This window comes from Marmota flaviventris, chromosome 9, assembly GCF_047511675.1.
Source record: "Marmota flaviventris isolate mMarFla1 chromosome 9, mMarFla1.hap1, whole genome shotgun sequence".
In the NCBI taxonomy this organism is placed as follows: Eukaryota; Metazoa; Chordata; class Mammalia; order Rodentia; family Sciuridae; genus Marmota; species Marmota flaviventris.
This window is the reverse complement of record NC_092506.1, coordinates 106,945,869-106,962,642: the sequence shown is the minus strand read 5'-3', so window position 1 is coordinate 106,962,642 and position 16,774 is coordinate 106,945,869.

Here is a 16,774-nt window from a genome sequence, read left to right as displayed (position 1 = left end):
GAGGCAAGGATGCTTTAATACATTTGCCACCTCAATAATAGAAAGCATAAGGAATTGGAAAATGTCCTTACTACCCAGTTTTATTTTTAAAAAGTTTTTTTTAATTAAAAAGTTTTATTATAAAAGCCATTTTTATTCTGCTCTTTTTAAATTAGAGTTGGATTTTTTTAAAAACTTTTTTGACAGTATGAAACTTGTCTTACCAGTGGATGGTTGGACCTCAACGTTCTTTGAAGAAATAAAAGTGAAGTAGCTGAAAGTATTGGTGTTATTTTGCCCTGTATGTTATATAGATTGTCATTCTAGCAATGGCAAACATGCAAACAGTTCCTAAGCCAAAGAAATTGTCTCTCATGGCAGTTTCCAGAATGTTTTTTTTTTTTTTACCTTCCCAGCTTTATTTTTCTCCACAAGCTCTTACTAATACAGTTTATCTGCGTGTACATATAAATGGCATATTTTTGTTTTTACTGTCACAATCCACACTAGAATGCAAACTCCCTGAGGAAGACACTTTGTCTCTTTGTACATACTGTAAAGCCCCAGCACCTAGAACATGATAGTCACTCCACAACTGTTTATTGAAAGAATAAGACTATGTACAAGTTACGAGCTATGTAGTGAACCTGTTTTAACATAAAAATAATGCATTACAAAAAATATTCCACTAATATTGGTTTCCAAATCAGATATCCCATCTAATACTCCCCTAATTTATCCATTTAGAAGTATATTTAAACTTCCTGGGCTGTAGCTAAGTAGCAGAGCTTTACCTACCATGTGTAAGGCCCTGGGTCCAATCCCCAGCACTGCAAAAATATACACCACCACCACCAGCATTACTACTACTACTACTAGTACTACTACTACTACTACTACTACTAGTAATAATAATAATAAATTAAATTTATTAAGTTTAAAGTATGGTATACTTAATTCAGATAGTGCATATATTAAATAAGTGTATATGTGCACACAAGAAATGCCTTTGTTAACATTGCATTACATTCACATAAAACTAGGGAAAGAAATAAAGGGATGCAATCCAGAGATAAAGCCTAGAAGTATATGTGTGTGTGTGTGTGTGTGTGTGTGTGTATTATTCTTGAAGTAAAATTCAGTAATCATATTTCAAGCTTCCAGAATGAAAGCCTATTTTAAAGCGTAGTTAAAACTTATGCAGTATCTGTCAAATCCCTTACCAACTACAGAACCTGTTTCTCCTTAACTTCTCCTATCTCACTTATCTGAAGAGACTGAGTAAGAATCAAGAAGCGCTCTCCCTCACCTAAGTGTGGATGCTACTGCAGATATATTTTTACTACCTTCATTGTTGTTTAGAAGTTTTAGAGACAGATGTCTTCCTCAGCTTCCAGAATATTATTCTATGGAATCAATGTTGAGTCATTCATCCTTGTTCACCTTCTCATCCACTGATCAGTGGAAACTGATGCTGTGTTTTCTCAGACCCTTCAAGTGCTTTCTGCATCATCCAGAAAAATATTTTATTCTGGCTTTCTGAAAATGAGTGATTCTTACATGGTTCAGGAGTCTACTAATCTGGCAGCTACTGTCAGAGACTAGTCCACACACAGAACATGGAAACCCAGAGCTTGATTTACCTCCCTCCCTCCTCTGTGTGGCTGTTCTAATTATTATTTGAAATGAGTAAAGGCTGGAATAATAAGCAGGGTCCATCAGAGGACAGATATCCATGCTAGGTATTTTAACAGAAATAATTTAGTATGAAGATTTAAAGCTAAAAAGGGAACACAACTAGCCTGGTGTAGTAACCACCAGAAACAGCTTCCACCCCTGTGGCTGGAGGAACACAGGATGAACCTGGAATTATTAACACTTTTGGGTTCAGGCCTCTCAGGAGGATGCATCCTAAGCTGGTGGGTGCCTTTGAAAAGGCCTATGAAGCTGGATTGGGGACTATAATGAAAATTGGAATCAATTGCTGCAACTGAAACAAACTGAGATGCTGGGGTAAAGAAACCTTGTCAAGGCCACTAAGGGGGAACAGGAAGCAAGGGAAGGAGCAATCCCTTTTCTCCCTGCCTTGAGCCTTGACCTCTCCCTATACTGCCCTCTACTGGCCCAGTGAAAAAGAGGGGTCTGGCCTAGGAGAAATGAGGTGTGCAGGGATTACCCTAGCTTCCTTATTGAAATGTATGAGTGTTTTTGAAGCTGAGAGACAATGGTTTAATAAGCAATGCAGTAATACTCTATTCTTCAGAATTCTTGAGGATCATAGAGTGCATACAAGCAAAATAAAGCTATAAAGTACATTGTTTCCAGTTGATGTTATGGTAATAATAGTTAATTTACATATGAATAGCACTTCCTGGGATTTGCAGAGTGCTTTTGCATATATTATCTGTTCAGAATTCAGCTGTCAGCCTGAACCTGAACTAACCAAAACACAAAGAAGAATGACAAAAACAAGGCAGAAAACAATCAGATTGCATAGGTTAGCAATACTGACCTGAACTGACTCCTTTACCACCTCAATCACTATTCCCTGTCTGGCTCTCCAAGTCCTCTACTCATTTCCCTTCTTGGTCGGCCTGCTATTCAGTCTGTTAGCTCAGCATCATCTCCTCCAGGAAGGATTTTCAGACAGTCTCCCTCCTTTGTCATGTGCTCTCACCAACCCCACCTGGTTCTTGGACTAGGTAATTCTCACCCAAGGCATTTTTGTTCTCCAGGAGACATTTGACAATATCTGCAGACATTTCTTCTTGTGACTTGGGGGAGTACTACTGGCATCTAGTGGGTGGAGGCTGGAAATGCTGCTAAGCATCCTGCAACAACAAATATTATACAGTCCAGAATGTCGGCAATATGAGATCGATATGCCATGTGCTAGGCTAATGGCCTTTGCTCTGTGGTCTGAAGGCACACAAGTGCTGGTTCTTACCTTAGACATGTTTATACATAATAGCATTGAAATTACCTGTGTGCCTATCCAAGAACAAGGGAGATCTTTTTATCTTCTAAGGTCTTCTTTAATTTCTTTCTTTAGTGTTCTGTAATTTTCATTGTAGAGGTCTTTCACCTCTTTCATTAGGTTGATTCCCAAGTATTTCATTTTATTTTTTTTGAGACTATTGTAAATGGGGTAGTTTTCCTTTCACAGGACTTGCCAGTGATATACAGACATGCTTTTGATTTATGGGTGTTGATTTTGTATCCTGCTACTTTGCTGAATTCATTTACGAGTTCTAGAAGTTTTCTGGTAAATTTTTTTGGGTCTTCTAGGTATAGAATCATATTGTTGGCAAATAGTGCTAATTTGAGTTCTTCTTTTTCTATCCACATTCCTTTAATTTCTTTCATCAGTCTAATTGCTCTGGTCAGTGTTTCAAGAACTATGTTAAATAGAAGTGGTGAAAGAGGGCATCTCTGTCTTGTTCCAGTTTTTAGAGAGAATGCTTTCAATTTTTCTCCACTTAGAATGATGTTGGCCTGGAGCTTAGCATCAATAGCTTTTATGATGTTGAGATATGTTCCTGTGATCTTTAGATTTTCTAGTGTTTTGAACATGTATGGGTGCTATATTTTGTTAAATGCCTTTTCCACATCTATTGAGATGATCATATGATTCTTATCTTTAAGTCTATTGATGTGATGAATTACATTTATTGATTTCCATATGTTGAACCAAAGTTGCATCTCTGGGAATTAATATTATCAAAATGACCATATTACCAAAAGCACTATACAGATTTAATGCAATTCTAATCAAAATCCCAATGACATTCTTCATAGAAATAGAAAAAGCAGTCATGAAATTCATCTGGAAAAATAAGAGACCCAGAATAGCTAAAATAATCCTTAGCAAGAAGAGTGAAGCAGGTGGCATCACTATACCAGAACTTAATCTATACTACAGAGCATTAGTAACAAAAACAGCATGGTATTGGCACCTAAAATAGACTGAAAGACCAATGGTACAGAATAGAGGACATAGAAACTAACCCACATAATTACAATTATCTTATATTAGACAAAGGCACCCAAAATATACATTGGAGAAAAGATAGCCTCTTCAACAAATGGTGCTGGGAAAACTGGATATCCATATGAAACAAAATGAAGTTAAACCCCTCTCTCTCACCATGCATAAAACTCAACTCAAAGTGGATCAAGGACCTAGGAATTAAATCAGAGACACTACGCCTATTAGAAGAAAAAGTAGGCTCAAATTTCCATCATGTTGGATTAGGCCCCAACTTCCTTAATAAGATTCCTATAGCAGAAGAAATAAAATTAAGAATCAATAAATGGGATGGATTCAAAATTGAAAGCTTCTTCTCAGCAAAAGAAATTATCAGTAAGGTGAATAGAGAGCCTACAGAATGGGAGCAAATTTTTCCCACACACACATCAGAGAGAACATTAATCTTTAGGATATACAAAGAACTTAAAAATCTTACCCTCCCCCCACCAAAAAATAACCCAATCAATAAATAGGCCAAGGAACTGAACAGACACTTCTCAGAAGGTGATATATAATCAATCAACAAAAATATGAAAAAATGTTCAACATCTCTAGCAATTAGAGAAATGCAAATCAAAACTACTCCAAGATTTCATCTCACTCCAGTCAGAATGGCAGCAATTAAGAATACAAACAACAATGAATGTTGGCGAGGATGTGGGGGAAAAGGCACACTCATACATTGCTGGTGGGACTGAAAATTGGTGCAGCCAATATGGAAAACAGTATGGAGATTCCTTGGAAAACTGGGAATGGAATCACCATTTGACCCAGCTATCCCACTTCTTGGTCTATACCCAAAGGACTTAAAAACAGCATACTACAGGGACACAGCCACATCAATGTTTATAGCAGCACAACTCATAATAGCTAAACTGTGGAACCAACCTAGATACCCTTCAGTAGATGAACGGATAAAGAAAATGGTATATATACACAATGGAATATTACTCAGCAGGTAACTGGATAGAGTTGGAGAATATAATGCTAATCTAAGTGAAGTTAGCCAATCCCAAAAAAACAAATGCTGAATGTTTTCTCTGATATAAGGAGGCTGATTCATAGTGGGGTTGGGAGGGGGAGCATGGGAAGATTAGATGAACTCTAGACAGGGCAGAGGGGAGGGAAGGGAAGGAGGGGGTAAGAAAGATGGTGGGATGAGATGGACATCATCACCCTAAGCACATGTGTGAAGACACAAATGGTAGAATATACTTTGTATACAACTAGAGATATGAAAAATTGTGCTCTATATGTGTAATATGAATTGTAATGCATTCTGCTGTCATATATAACAAATTAGAATAAAAGTAAATAAATAAAAACTCAAAAAAAGAGAAATTTCCTGTGTGCTTCTCTCATGTTCTTAACTATATTACAAGTCCCTGAAAACAAGGAGTAGCATAGTGTACATACTTAATAGTGATCAATAAATGTTAAGGAAAAGCCACAATATCCTTACACTTAGCCTTTGAGTAGAAGATAGGTAAAAGCAGCTCACCAGGCCTTTTAGCAGACTGATTGTTGTGGCTCCTCATGCCCTTTAATTGGGATAGTTACTTTTTTGGGGGACACATAACTATTATTAAAATCCAGAATACATTCAACAATTTCAAAAAGAGTACCATTAATTGATCATATCAGAAATATAACTATACACTTTTTAATTGCATCTGACTAGATTTCATTGCTTCTGTTAGACTAAATGGTTAGCCTTCCTTTGTGGGGAAATGATACAGCTGTTGAAAATAAATTTCCTTGATTATTAAAAAAAAAGAAAGAAATACAACTATACACTGAAAATGTCCTGGGAAGCCAAGACGTGTAGTCTTTATATATTTAATTACACAAGTTACATTGCCTGGTTCCTTTGCTCATGTGTTAATTCACAGTCATTTAGAAATGGGTTGGGCACTTAGCACTAAAATAAAGAAAAATGAAGAAAGAGAAAGGAAGGAAGGGAAAGAGAAAAAGGGGGGGGAAAGGAAGGTAGGAAAGATGGAAGGATGGAAGGAAGGAAGGAAGGAAGGAAGGAAGGAAGGAAGGAAGGAAGGAAGGAAGGAAAGAGGGTAGGTTTGGATAGGGCCCTCTGAAAGCAGAGAAAAGGGGCAATACCAGCAAGTAAAGAAACAGAAATATCACAAAAAAGAAGAGATCTTCAAACAAATACAACAACCTGGGATCATTTTGTGTAAGGAACAAGCAACCTTCTACTTGCATGTCCTGGGTGAGAATCACAGTAATACAGCAAAGAGATTAATTTTCATTATGATTAATTGTTTTAAAACCTATGTAGAGTAAATCATAGGTTGCCTGACTAGACAGGTAAAAATCATGTAACACAGTTTATGAGTTTTTTTTTAATTCAAAATACTAAAACATGTCAAATCTCAAATGGCTCAGCCCCGAGAATTCTGAAGGACCAAAGGTGTCATATGTTGATACAGACGATGCAACTCAAATCATAGAAATATGATATCCTTTTCCAAAGATGAGCCAAGAATAACCCAGAGGAGGGCAGAGGCCTGTGGCTTAGCTGGAATTACAAGTTGTAGGGAAGTAATGACCTAGAAGGATAGCTCTCATGAATACAAATTAACAAATGATCAATGCCAGCCTTTTAAACTGTTCTTTGTTTTCTTCCTTAAAAGCAACTTTAAAACATTTTCATTACAGAAATTTAAAAAACAAATTTGAGTAGAGAGAAAAGTATAATGAATGAGCATGTTCCCCTCCCCCAGCTTCAACAAAGAGCAACATGCAGCCAGTGCTGTTCTATACATAACGTGGTGCACCCCGCCAAATTATCTCAAAGCAAATCCCGGTTTTCATGCGGTTTAATATTTAAGTACTTAGGATGTGTATCCAAGAGCTCATTTTTAAAGAACCACAATGCCATTATCATTTCTAAAACAAATAATTCCTTCATGTTATTTCCTACTCAGTGTTCAGACTTCAGATCATCTCCCACATGTCTTGTTATATTTGGTTAGCTTGAGTCAGGATCCAAATAAATTCTACAAAATGAATTTTTAAAAAAATCACAGCTTTACTGAGGTGTAATTCTCATGGCACACAATTCACCCTTTTAAAGTGCACAGTTCAGCAGTTCTAGTAGCTTCACAGAGCTGGGCAACCATCACTACTAATTTCAGATTCCCTTCCCTGAGGACACTTGCACCTATTAGCAGCCTCTCCTCGTTGCCCACTTCCCCTCAGCACTTGGAAAGCACGATGTGCTTTTATGGGTTTGCCTATTCTGGACATTTCTTGCAAATTAAATTATACAATATAAGTTGTGTGTGTATGGTATTCTCTCTTTGTCTCTGTTGGTATCAGAAAATGAACCCAGGGGCACTTAATCACTAAGACACAGCCCCAGTCCTTTTTTATATTTTATTTAAAGACAGAGTCTTGCTAAATTGCTTAGGGCCTTCCCCAAGTTGCTGAGGCTGGCTTTGAACTTGTGATCCTCTGGCCTCAGTCTTCCCCAGTTGCACCCCTGTACCTGACTACATGTGTATTCTCTATCTTAACATAACATTTTCAAACTTTATCTATGTTGTAGCATGTGTTAGCACTCCATTCTGTTTTATTGCCAAATAGTATTTCACTATACATTCACCACATTTTATTTACCCATACATAAGTTGATGGGCATTTGGATTTTCACCTTTTGACTATTATGCAAGAATGCTACTATGAATTCTCATGTATAATTTTTTTTGATGGAGGTATGTTTTTATTTCTCATGAATATATAACTAGGAGTGGATTTGCTGAGCACATAATAACTCTATATTAACTTTTTGAAGACCTGCCAGACTATTTCCAAAGTGGTTGAACCATTTCACATTCCCACTAGCAGTGTATGAAGGTTCCCATTTCTCCATATTCATTCCAAAACTCATTATCTGTCTTTTAAAATGATAGTTATCCTTGTCAGTGTGAACTGGTACCTCATTGTGGTTTTGACCTGCATCCCTTATGACAAGTGTGTTAATCAGGCTTCCCTTGCTGTAACAAATACCTGAGATATTAAGGAGAAAAGGTTCACTTTGATTCAGAGTGTCCGGCGTTACAGTCTGTGGTTACTTGACCCTGTAGTTTGGGGCCTGAGGTAGCACAGTACATCTTGGCAGTGATGCATGGTAGAGGAAGCCCATTCTCCTCAAGGCAACCAGGATGAGGGGGGTGGGGGGAAAGAGGAGAGAGAGAGAGAGAGAGAGAGAGAGACACGGGGAGGGAGGAGTGTGTGTGTGGTGTGTGTGTGTGTGGAGGGCTGAATAGCTCCTCAAGGGTACACCCCTGATGACCTAACTTCCTTCCTCTATATTTCCTAAAAGTTCCAGTACTGCCCAGTACACCTGAGGCTGGTGACCAAGCCTATAACTTATCCAAACTAAAACAAACAACAAGTGACGCTGAGTATCTTCTCATGTGCTCATAGGCAGTTTTATTACAGTTACTTTAGTGAGACATTTCAAATTTCATTTTAAAGAGTTGATGTCTGAGCAATCTTTAAAGGTTATCAATGCATTTAAAAATATTATATGAATTCATGAGCTTTAATATATTTAACACATTCCAGGTGATTGGTGAATTTGTGCTACTATGAATCATGAGTTTTAATTTATTTAATATGTCTTTGTTCTTTTTTATGCTCCAGTTGTCCTACCTGAAGCCAGTGGAAGTACACATAGATTAGCTTCAGGGCCCTTTAACACAGAGGCCCCAGAAGAATCTTCGATAGCTTCCCTAGTTTCTGTTATAAAATGTTCTGAGCTCATCTGGTGCATTTCTTGCCCAAATCTGGAATTAGTCATATATAACAAATAACTATACCTATAGCTTAGTGCTATAGGAGTGGTTATTGTCTCGAGGACTTTTCAGTAGAAAAAAGCTAGAAAATAATTTTTTGTTCCTTTTTTTAAGGGAAAAATAGATTTTGAGTGCATGTTTTTGTTTTCAATTCAGATTTTTTTTTTTTTTTTTGGTGCGGTGGTACCAGGGATTTGAGCTCAGGGGCACTCAACTATTGAGCCACATTCCTAGCCCACCCCCTTTTTTTGTATTTTTTTTAGAGACAGGGTCTCACTGTGTTGCTTAGGGCCTCACTAAGTTGCTGAAGCTGGCTTTGAACTCTCCATCCTTCTGCCTCAGCCTCCCGAGTCTCTGGGATTACAGGTGTGTGCCACTATGCTCGGCTTCTATGCTAATATTGTGACTACGTTATCACTGCTGAAAACAGTTTAGGATTTTTTTCTTTTTCTCATTAGGATATACCTTACTGGTTGTTTTAGTCAGCTTCTTCCCTGCTGTGACTAAAAGACTTTACAAGAACAATTTTAGAGGAGGAAAAGTTAATTTGGGGGCTCACAGTTTCAGAGACCCAGTTCATGGACAGCTGGCCCTATTCCTTGGGGCTTGAGGTGAGACAGGACATCATGGCAGAATAGTATGGCAGAGGGAAGTAGCTCACATGATGATAAGAAAGCAGAGAGATTCTGCCTACCAGACACAAAATATATTCCTCAAAGGCGTACCCGTAAGGACCACCTTCTCCAGCCAGACCCTACCTTCCTCAGTCACTATTCAGTTAATCCCAGGGATTGACTCACTGAATGGGTTAAAACTCTCATAACCCAATCCATTCACCTCTAAAATTTTTTTGCATTGTCTCCACATGAGATTTTGGAGGCAATTAATATCTAAACCATAACACTGGTATACGCAGTCAGATGTCTTTTTAAAAGTAACTTTAACTAATTCTTCCTTGCATTTCAGGGTTTTAAAAAATAATTTTAAATTTTGATTTATTTTTATGTAATTATTTTGTAAATGATTTACATAGTTGTAAATTTAGAACTATAAAGCCAGGCATATTTAGAGAAATCAAATTTCCATTCTCATCCCCTCCATACAGTTCTTTCTCAGTTTATATGGGTCATGATTTTTGATAACCTTTAGCTTAGTGTACTGTTTATAAAAGTATATCCCAATATGTAAATTTCTCGGAGTAAAGGAAATCTAGTTCATACTTGATGTTTTTTCATCCAGTAACATATCCTGCAACCACTCCATAGACATAAAATTAACTTCCTCATCATTCCTTTTCATGGATGTATAATACTTCATAATGTGGCCAGTCAGGACCCTAGTGATAGATGCTTGAGTTGTTGCAGATGATGATGGAATGGATAGCCCTATGCATATGTCAAATTACAGTTCTATGAGTCACCTTTGGGAGAGATTCTAAAAGTGGAATGGTAAGGTCAAAAGGTAAGTGCTGAGGTAGTTTTGCTGGATGTTGACAAATTCTTCAAAGAAATTCTACTATTTTATATTCCTAACAACAATACAAACACAAGAGTGCTTGTTTTCCTATCAATTTCACAAAACATGTTGTGAAATGATTATTTATTATTATTATTTTTTTTCTATGAGAAGGCATTTATTTTTACGTAGTCAAATTTATGAATCATTTCTCCCCTTTTGCTACTAGATTTTGAGTCGTTATTAGGGAAGTTGATCTCTCTTCCAGGATACAAAGCTATTGACTTGTTTTCTTGTTTTATTTCTATAGTTTCATTTTAAATCTTACATGTTTTGGATTTTATTTCTGTCTTACAACAAGAACATTAGATCCACGTTTACCTTTTAAAGACTTTTCTGGGACTTCTGTGCTAACGGGCCCAGAACCGATCTGTGTATACCCTTTGGGGACTTGCACTGGCCATGACACTGGCCACTGTCAATAAATAACAGTTGATCTTTTCCCACAGATTTAAGAAGTCACCTTTATCATATACAATTTTTAAATTTTCTGGTATCATTATTGAAACATGTTCCTGTAGCTGTTACTGAGATCATTATGAAATGCTACGATAAAGTTTTAAAAGGCTTCAGTCCCATCAAGTCTTCCTGTAAAATCCTTAGTAGCAGATTCTACATACCCTAGTAGTTTTGAAGTTAAAATTCAGTCAATTCAATAATCAGGATTTTCTCAGGAAATAAAGTTAGCAGTCTGGAGACTACTGTTTTAGACTAGTCCAGGAGAAAACAACGAATCTTAGGTGGAGGAAAATACTCCATTTGTTACACACTTATTATATACTTAATACTGGTCTGCATTATATCATCTCATTTAACACTCATACTAATCTTGTGTGGCAAGGGTTGTCATCTCCATTTTACAGATGAGAAAACTGAGGCTACAAGAAGTTTTTCCATGAACAAATCCAACTGGCCACAATTGGGAGTAAGAAAATCTGGGAAAGAAAAAGAGTAAATAAATAGCATGTTTAAAAACTCATTTTATGTTGAGCTGGATAACTGAGGCTTTCTTCTCTTCCTCAAATCACAAGTCACAGAATTCCAATTGTCTTCTAAAGGGACGATTGCTTTCCTAACATGGCAACTTTTTTGTTCTATAAAGGTTTTTTTTTTTTTTTTTTCCCCTACAGAGGTTTCCTGGCTTAATTAAAAATCGTGACCTTTAATAGTTAATTAAAAATAACTCCTGGGCAGAGTTATTTTCTCTTTTTAAATATCAATACAGATGTCCTCCCAAAGTTAGTTCTCCCTAGAATCAGTTGAGATACATTTTTTAAGGGGGCTACAGTTGTGGCTCAGCAGTAAAGCACTTGCCTAGCACATGTGAGGCCCTGGTTTTGATCCTCAGCACCACATAAAAATAAATAAATAAAATAAAAGTATTGCCTCCAATTACAACTGAAAGATAAATATTAAAAAGATACACTTTTTAAAATAAACTGGGAAATCAGTGGTTTTTTTTGTTTGTTTGTTTGTTGCCTAAGTTTTGGTTCAATCTGAAAATAAGACATAAAGTAGAAAAGGTAAGAAAAAGCAGCATATTTCAGCAGGTCTAGAGTAATGATCAGAGATGAAGAATTTGCTCATGAATGCATTATAGGAAGAATGGGGGCTTCTCCCTTAGGAGATGCAACACTACATTAGAACCACATTTCAGCTAGATCAAAACTTATTATAAATATAGCAAATTACCATGATTTCACCTGGGGAAGTAACAGGAGATCACACCCAGCATAGATTAGTGGGCTCATTCGTGGCCACCAGTTCAAACCACTTCCTCATCCACAGGAGGTCGCTCAGCTTGTTGGGTGCCCTGGTTGTTGGCTGTTATTATCTCTCTCTGTTGTTTTGAGTTGATGCTTGAAGCCAGAAAGTTCTTTTTCTTTTCCTTTCCTTTCCTTTCCCTCCCTCCATTCCCCCCCTTTATTTTTTAGTTATGTGAGAGAAATTAATATAAGCATCCTTTGATCTAGTTCTAAAAGGCAACACTGAGAGGCTTGTTAACTAGAGGTTTATCGATTGTTCCTTGGTTCCATCTGGCAATGAGCAAGAAGTGTGCTCCAACCGCCCTCCCCTCCCGGGATTCACACCATTTGGAAGAACAGAGGGGGCTTCTGCTTGGAAGCCGGGGCACCATTCCCAGTGTTTTTTTTTATTCCTTAGTTGTGTGATCTTCAGTGGGTGATTGAACTTCCCTGGGCCTCTACTCCTTCAGCCATAAAACAGAAAAATTGTTCCATCTTGGCATTCCAAGAGGGAACAAGCATTTTCCATAAAACAAGAGTTTTATAGTTTCAACGGTGCTTTGTTTGGAGTTGAAAGTAACAGAAACCCAGTTCACCTGGCTTAAAGAATAATGTGAGATCTGAAAGTTCTGAAATTTGTGACAGCTTAACAAAACCATCAAGGCCTGAAGTTCAGGGGGGGTCTCTTTCCTCTGGTGTCTTCCCACAGCAGTTCAGACCCCCACTGTGATAAAATGCTGGTTCTGGGCATAGGTGGTTATAACAACATTTTAGGGGAAGGAGGATGTTTTGGTTCTGAGTGTCTCTTTTTATCATTAAGGAAGAGTTTTTTCTAGAAGCCCACTAAGATCTTTCACTCCTGTCTCCATGGCCAGCATTGTTTTATGTGCCCAGGCCTCAGCTGACCATTGGCATGGGGAACAGGGCCACCATGACTAACTCAAAAGATTTCTCATTTGGTTGGGGACAGACTTGCCTTCCCCGAAGGGCATGACTACAAAGTGTGGGAGAATACTGGGAAAAAGCCATAGGTCCATTAGAAAGGAGGAAGACACTGAGTAGGGCAACATCATGAATTGCTACACAGTGGGTCCTCCATGTCCTGGAGTCTCACACACAGCTGTGGATTTGAACAGCCTCGTATGAAAAACATTTTGGAAAAAAATATCCCTCTCAATGAATATGTATAGACATTTTCCTTCTCATCATTCCAATTTTATAGCAATATACATTGCTTTAACATTGTATCATGTATTACAAGTGAACTGGAGGACTGTCCAGGTTACACGTTCCTTCTGCCTCCAGGACATTATGAACCCCTCACAATGATCACTGGGAAATGATGGTCACCTTAAAAATAACATTGACAATTCTATACTTTAAAAGGTTGTGGTTAGTGCTCCACCAGCATCCCCCAGCCTGTTAGAATTACTCAAGAAACTTTTAGAAAATACAGATTCTAAAACTTCACCTCAGGTCTCCTGAGGCCAACCACTGGGAACAAACTTGGGGACCCCTCTTTTAGGAAATCCTCTTGGGCATTTTTGACAACTGGCTGACTCTGATTATCTCTGCCCTGCATGTTCCTGAAATGTTAGCCCATTAGTCTGGTCTTGAAGTGGCACCCCCTTTCTTCACTAAAAGTCTTAACTGGGCCTCTCCAGAAATCTTCACCCAGACTGATTTTAGGTCAGCAAAAGTCTCTGCAAAACAGTTCACTGTAGATAAACTTCCTATTTTCGTGTCGCCCTGTTTCCTTGGCCACTGGCAGAGAAGATACCATCACTCCAGGTGCTGGACACCCCCTTAATAGTTTTTCACAAACATATCCAGTATAATACTTTGAAAAAATGTGCAAACAAGGCCTCTGGCCTTGAGCTGAGGCTTCACAGAGATGTCTACATTTTTAAGATAAGTTACAATTGGGCTCCATGGTAACAGCTGGCAGGGGGAGGAAAGGAAGGGGAGAAGAGGCTCTCCCCTTCTCAGGTGTTGTCCTTGAATAGTTAACATGCCCAGAACAGTGAAAGAAAAAGCTGCTTTTATATGAACTTTTGCAGACTGTGAACTTCTGAGCCCCTCCCCTTACATACTGGGTATAAAACTCTAAAACTCCCTGAACTCGGGGTTCAGGGGATTAATTGATTACAGCAAAAACTGTGCCCTCTGAACCTGGCTGCAGCCAAATAAAACTGTTTCCTGCTATCTTCGATGCCTTGCCTCGTTTGTCCCTACAACAGTCTCTTGAGTTGGAACTAGAGAAATGGAAGCAGTCACCTTTTACATCCTTTGGGAGGATTCTTTGCAAACGTAGTGTAAGGGTAAAAGAAATTGAAGTTAAAGCGTAAAAGTTAAAGGGTAAAAGACCGGGTGTTGTAAAGTTTCTAAGCTGCAAGGTCTGAGTTAAAATGTAAAGGATTAGGTATTGTTAGGTTTCTATGCTACCTGCAAAACCTGAAATTTCTGTAGCTGTTGAGACAATGCTTGGAACTGCCCAGTAAATATTTCCCCTGACTATTGGTTGTTTAATAAGGGCTCTGTGTGGTCGCACGTAGGCATTGCAGGGCCTGGACCAATCAGTTTAAATGTAACCCCCTCCTTAGGAATGACCTATCACTCCAGCCTGACCTGTTCCCGCCAATGAATGAACCAATCATGTTTAGGAGTTGTTATTCAATTTTCCCGCGCCTAATGATGATTTGTTCTGATGTATACAAAGCCCTCCGCCCTCCCCAAAAAGTGTACTTAAGCAGTGCTCAGCCCCTGCTCGGGGCTCTGGGCTGCTTTCCCTTCTTGAGTGGGCACGGAGCCCCAGCATGCTGGTTCAATAAATCCCCCTTCTGCCAATTGCATGAGTGGTCACTTGGTGGTCTCTTTCTCCGACGTTTCGCGGGACCCTTACAGTAGACTCAGAGTCTGCCGATACAACAGAAGGTTTAATCAGCCTCGACCAGCACCATCTCTGAAGTGGAAGTACTCTTCCCTCTGGGTTGTTCATAGAACAGCGACAGCATTGTGAATGATTTCTGACTCAGAGCCACTACACAACTATAAATGGCATGCCTGACCTTGATGTCTTTACACGTTAAAACTCTCTTGAAGAGCAGGACATCTGGCTCATTCTCCGTCTCCCAACTCCTTCACTTCTCTTACCAAACAATTCATCCCTAAAGTCTTTAGATGGGGTGGAGCAAAGCAGGAATCCATGGTGGTGGTAGTAGGAAAGCTGTAGAGGCCTAGAGGGGATATCCAGCCTGAGCCTGGTAGGAGGCGGTGCCCCTGGGTGAGCTGTCCAGCATGCTGTATCGATGCCTGAATGGGTGGGAAGGGTTAGACTACAGCAGTGTGTGTACGTGTGCCCATGTGCACCAAAGTCTCCATACAGCAGGGCCACCTGCTTTGGGTGTCAGGGCCCAAGCTTGGTGAGCAGAGCGTCCACATGGTGTGGGTAGAGAGAGGAACACAGAATGGTAAATCAGTGTCTGGGCAGTAAGAAGAAGAATTCTTGAGGAGAACAGTATGGAAGCAGAGATGAGAGATGACCTTCATTCTGGGTATTGATCAAATAAGAAAACATTTAGGATAATGAAAGCGAGATACTCAGAGAAGGGTGTTACAAATATATAAAGGAAGAAAACTAGAATAAACTCATGGTTTTCAATAGATAGACATAAACATAAACAAATACATACATATGTGTAATATGTACATACGTACAACTACACACACACACACACACACACACACACCCTGTGTAAATTATCATGTATTCCTTTGCTCTGTCCACTGAGAAGGCTTGAGAACAATGACACCCCAAAAGCAATGAGTATACCTAGCCCTGGATCTTGGCTTCCAAATACCATTTGCCACTGAATGGAACCAGGAATCCTAGGAGAAATGGCTGATTCCAGAGCCAGGCAGGCAACGTTTAAGATAAGCCTGAAATACCTGGTACCAGAAAGCAAGAAAGTGCTTGAAGATTGAGGAGGCTATATTGGACAGACACAGAAGGCAGCTTCTACAACTCCATCATGAAATTAGCAATGGACTAACTTGATGGTATCAGATTATAACCTGTGGAATTATAACCAGAGGAAACCATGAATTCATACACACATAAGCAAATAAATGAATAATTTTAAAGTTTGATGGGGAACAAAACATTTGCATAGTTTTACAGTATCTCCCCACAAAACACTAACTTTTAAAGAGAAGAAAGTACCTTTACAAGTGGAAAAATCTGACAGATACTTCATGAATCAAATGATCAAAACGAGTGCCCAATGAAATAAACATTACATGGCTTCTTGACAATCCAATAGAAGTTGTGTAACTTGAATGTAACCATGCAGAAATATCTGACAACACCAAACTTAGAGATGGTCCACAAGATACTTAGCCTGTATCCTGCAAAAATATCTAGGTCGAAAATAAAGAGATCGAGGAACTATTCCAAACTGAATGAGATGAAGATGAAGTGTGAATCTGAGCTGGGTCCTTTAGGACAATTGGGATAATTGGAGAAACTTGAATGGTATCTGAGGACTATTAGCAGAAACGTAACAATGATAATTTCCTGATTTTGATGGTTGCATTGTGATTATAAAGGAGAGTGTCCTTGTTTGTAGGAAATACACACTGAGGTATTTGGCAGCAGAGTGGTGGGCATCGTGTCAACTCACTCT